General features: G+C 40.8%; 1 protein-coding gene across 3 annotated transcripts in view; it reads right to left on the bottom strand.

Annotated features, from left to right (window-relative positions):
- kcnk10a (potassium channel, subfamily K, member 10a) overlaps positions 1 to 75 on the bottom strand; it is a 41,527-nt gene extending 41,452 nt beyond the window's left edge. For 2 of the 3 annotated variants that reach the window (XM_088286161.1, XM_088286163.1), the window contains exon 1: positions 1 to 64. This exon is cut by the window's left edge and continues 380 nt beyond it. The gene's annotated coding sequence lies outside the window, so the exon portion shown is untranslated. The other variant, XM_088286162.1, reaches the window with a different exon arrangement.
- Positions 76 to 5,243: the final 5,168 nt, after the last annotated feature.

Raw genomic sequence — 5,243 nt, 5'->3', positions numbered from 1 at the left:
CTGTATGTCGTGATGGACGGCGGTGCTAACCGCACCACATCCACCGCATACAGCAGCACGGTCGAGCGGCGTGCCGAGAGGGACGCGTAATGCAGTCAGATACTCAAAACATACATTCCTTGAAGGGGAGGGTGGGTAAAACACTGGACACATGGTGGATAAGGTTGGATGTGAAGGAAGGAAGAAACGCAGAGAACAAAGATTCTATATGCAGTACTGTATGCAGTATTTCCCATCATTGCGGTACTTTTACTATTACAGTACTTTTATCATTGCAGTATTTTTCTATCGTTGCAGTACTTTTACTATTACAGTACTCTTACCATTGCAGTATATTTCATCATTGCAGTACTTTTTACCATTACAGTACTTTTATCATTGCAGTATTTTCTATCATTGCAGTACTTTTCTATCATTTCAGTACTCTTACCATTACAGTACTTTTATCATTGCAATATTGTTATTGCAGTATTTTCAATCATTCAGTAGTTTTTATCATTACAGCGTTTCCCCCTCTGTATAATGGACAGGCATTCGGAATGTTTCCTTACACTTAGATACGTTTATACTGTGTATATTTGCATGCTTTTTATGAATGTCTGCTGCTAATGTTATACATTAACGGCTACATTCCAACGCCGACTCTGTGTGATCTATATCTTGGCTGCTGTAACACCTCAAATTTCCCCATTGTGGGACTAATAAAGGACATCTTTATCTTTAAATATTGTCGGAGACAATTATTCATGCGTCAGAAATATTTTGGGGTGTGTGAAGGCAGAGACATAAACACAAACGTTACTTAATAATATAATTGTAAACATATTCTGTGTAAATATCAAAGTTGGTATCTGTTGACAATACAACATCAATTGAATGATTTGTATTTATTGATGTTGAACTAGGATGTGTAAAATAAAGACATAAATAAATGGTGAGAAATGCCAGCGGAGAATCTTTCACTTTGGACACTTAAGGGAAAGGCCTTGTGGAACTGATTTCGTAATTGACTGATGACTTCCCCTTAGCAGGGTTGAAAAGAAAAAGGTGATTGACTGGCCATGCGGGGTTTGCATGAGCAAGGCTGCCTGCCACTTTTACTGCTGCTGGCAGTGAAGAAATATAGGCTACTTACTGTAAGTTGGTTTTACAGAGTTTTCCTGTATGCAGAAATGCAAAAAAAAAAAAAGAGTTACAGCTAATAGCAACATGTACATTCAGAATGTCGCAATGAATTATGATAATGCAGTTACATTTTTTTGAGAGTGAGTTTGCTCTATTCAGTTCTGATTTGTGAAAAAAACAGGTTACATTTTGTGATATGCAGCAGATATATCTAGCAGTTGTTTTGACTGTTACAAATCTTCTGTCTTTAATCTTCCTTGAGCGCTCCCATAAAAAAAACGCAGTGCACCCTTTAACTGCCTTAACATAAAAACACGCAGATTTGTGAAACATAATCGTCATAATTAAATGACAATCCGTCGATCCAGATGGTCTCTATCAGTGTTTCCAAACCATTGGTAAGTGTACCCCTAGTGGTATGGGAGCATATTACAGGGGGGACGTGGAAACATTTCGCATCATAATGTATTTCCCAGATCCAGGTGCCAAAATCATAACAGCTGTGTGTTGACTGAAATGTCTCATTAGAGCTTAGATGACAGAGCGTGTAGCGCAACATACCCTCGGTCCGGTCCAGAATACACAACTGCTCTTTTAGACTATCGATTGTCCTTTCCGTGATTGATCGAGCTCATCGCATACTTCAGTGCGGGTTTCGTACGTCTGCTGTTTTATTTTCTCTCTATCTATCTATCACTCACTCACTCACTCACTCACCCCCCGCGACCTTAGTGAGGAGAAGCGGTACAGAAGATGGATGGAGATATACATATATATATATATATATATATATATATATATATATATATATATATATATTAGAGGTGTCAGAAAAACGCGTTATTAATGGAATTAATCCAACCCCCTTTTGACGCCGTAAATTTTTTTAACGAGCAATTAAGACTCATCTTGAGCTAATAATCAATGTAGTCCAATGACGTAGCGCTGACGCTTGCGAGACCTTAAAAAAACATCAAGCACGCGAAATTTAGGACACGCCTGCATGGACTTGCTGTGCGGAGTTTTTGCCGGTGTTCTGCCAAAATGTCCTACCCGTACGAATCGTCCTACCAGTGGCTGTTTTGACTACCTGATCTGTCAAAATGTCCTACCAATGTGAAATTTCCTACCAGAGGCTAATTTGTCAGCAAAGTACTACCGTGTGCATTCAGATCATCTTATTTACATGCATTTAGGTATAATTAAAAAATATATTTAAATAAAATACACATAGACGCAAGCAGGTAGGACGTCCTGACAGTTTACATGCATAGATATGTTTACAAACAACTTTTACTAGAAATATCAAACGAGTGTGGCATACTCGTGAGTAATGAAACGTGCTCAACACACGTCAGTGTATTTTAAGGAAATGGAAAATTCAAATAAGACTCAATGAAAATAAAAATATTAAGCACTCACTACTTTTAATCGAAGAAACGACAGGTAGGACAAAAAGCTCAAAACTTAACACGACATCACTGTCGACATTGTGCACATGCGCACTAGGCATTGGTAGGACGTCTCAATGGGTTGGAAGGAATTTCAGGACACTGGTTTATAGAACTAAAAGCATCATGCCGAGTGGTAAAAATGACGCAAATTAAATTCTGAACGGAAAGCTTTTTTTTTTTTTTTTTTTTAAGTTACCTATACGGTGTCATTGATAAGAGCAGTGTGTATTGCCATCGTAAACTGAACTACCATCGCAGCATGTCCAGTTTAAAATACCATTCAACATTGCCTCTTAGCCCATAGACACTACAGACCAGACCAATGGACCATGAGTTTTCAAATGCTCCAACTTAGACTAAAGGCCATGACTAGTAACCTCTGGTCTTATTGATATTTTTCTCTCTTTGACCCACTTGTATAGCACATAACTTCGTGAAATTATCGTCATTGTTACAGTGTGATAATGCTACTGTAGTTTGGTGATATTGAATTGAGTATGGTAATGAAGGTAATTATTGGGGTACTTTTCTGTACGCAATAATTAGGGGCCGGAATTGTATGAACCATCATAGGTGTTCATTTTGATGGTATGTGTGGGTGTGGTTTGGGGGATCACACTAACATAGCTGGGGGGAGGAACCGACACAGGTGTACAGATTGAAAGAGGGTTAGCTGGCTCAAGGCACATTTTCTGTTGACCGTTGTCGTCATCGTTGTTATATGCTCATATGCCACAGTTTAGTATTGTTTATTTTGAATTAGAAAGAATTAAAAAAACGTTTAAACTTTACTTTCAGTGGATTTGAATTTGTCCAACGTGTCACTGAACAATGAGCCTTCTAGTCTCTCGGAGGCTATTATTTGTTTGAAAGAAATAGCCCCCATAAAATCAATAAGCTAAACTAGCGCATAGGAATTCCACTGTTGATACTTTTATTCCTGACAAAGCCGAAGTGCAAAGGGCCTCTCTCCAGGTTGTCTCAGACTTCCTTACAATTTGATTTGGTACCTAGACCCAGACTTGTTTCATGGAAAACATACAGAAAAAAAAAAAAAAAAAAAAAAAAAAAAAAAAATATATATATATATATATATATATATATATATAGAGAGAGAGAGAGAGAGAGAGAGAGAGCCCTCACACGCATCTGGATTAAGGACTTTCTGACCAACAGACCCCAGACTGTGTTGCTCGGCCCCTACACGTCCTCCACCCGCACGCTGAGCACCGGTTCCCCTCAAGGATGCGTGCTGAGCCCTCTCCTATACGCCCTCTACACCTACGACTGCAGTCCGGCCCACGGTAACAACACCATCGTTTGCTGACGACACGACAGTGGTCGGTCTGATCTCGGAAGGTGACGAGACAGCCTACAGAGAGGAGGTAAAGAGGCTGACGGCTTGGTGCGAGGACAACAGACTGCAACTCAACATTGCAAAAACAAAGGAGATCGTCGTCGACTTCAGGAGGAACAAGACGGTACCGCGCCCCCTCTGCATCGAAGGCGTGTGTGTGGAGAGGGTCCACACGTTCAAGTTCTTGGGAGTACAGATCTCCGATGACCTTTCTTGGACTCACAACACCACAGCAGTGGTAAAGAAGGTCCACCAGCGTCTGCACTTCCTGAGAGTCCTCAGGAAATTCAACCTGGACAGGAAGCTGCTGCTGGCCTTCTACCACTCGTCCATCGAGAGCCTGCTGACGTACTGTGTCTCCACCTGGTACAGCGGCTGCACTGAGGCAGACAGAGTGAGGCTCCAGAGGACAGTCAAAACAGCGCAAAGGATTATTGGCTGCCCTCTCCCCTCACTGTCGGACATCTACACCGCCCGGTGCCTCAGCAGGGCTCTCAACATCGTCAAAGACAATACCCACCCAAACTCCCACCTGTTCGACCTGATGCCCTCTGGCAGGCGCTACAGATGCATCAAATCGAGGACCAATAGACTGAGAAACAGTTTCTTTCCGAGAGCCATCTCTATTCTGAACTCTCACACACACACGAGACCACCCTTACCTTGCAGAACAGCATCGTGATGTGTTTTTATATACCCTATTCAGTATTATTTTCCATTGCACTCTCTTATTTATCTAATTTATATATTTGTCTGTATTTGTTGTATTGCACTGGAGAGGGGAGCTCTCTAATCTCGTTGAACTCTTGAGTACAATGACAATAAAGGGATTTCTAATTCTAATTCTAATTGCTTTCAAATCTCAGGTCTTGTGGCTATGAAAGCATTACCATCTCCGACCATGCGCCTGTTGTTCTTGAAATGGCTGTGTTGTGGGAAAGCTTTGGAGGCTGGATCCATTATTGCTCACGGATGTGAAATTTGTCACATTTATTTCTTCCAAAATAAAAACTTTTTGGTCTGAGAATACGACACCGGGTATGTCCAGTAAAACGATTTGGGAGGCAATGAAGGCTTACTTAAGAGGGGAAATTAGCTCATTTGCAGCATTTAAGAGAAAATCGACTATGCAAAAACAAAGGGCTCTTTCTGATCAAATTTTGGATATAGACAGATATTACGCTAAATCACCATCTCCATCTTTATGTAAAGAACGGTTGCGGCTGCAGACCGAATTGAACATAATTTCTACGCGTCAGGTTGAAGGATGTTGAATTAGGGCAAAAAGTGTTTTTTATGAGCATGGC

Source organism: Idiotropiscis lumnitzeri, chromosome 21, assembly GCF_059441095.1.
Source record: "Idiotropiscis lumnitzeri isolate Australia: NSW breed Sydney's pygmy pipehorse chromosome 21, RoL_Ilum_1.0, whole genome shotgun sequence".
In the NCBI taxonomy this organism is placed as follows: Eukaryota; Metazoa; Chordata; class Actinopteri; order Syngnathiformes; family Syngnathidae; genus Idiotropiscis; species Idiotropiscis lumnitzeri.
Note: the sequence above shows the minus strand (reverse complement) of the source record. Positions and strands in the feature narration are given on the sequence as shown.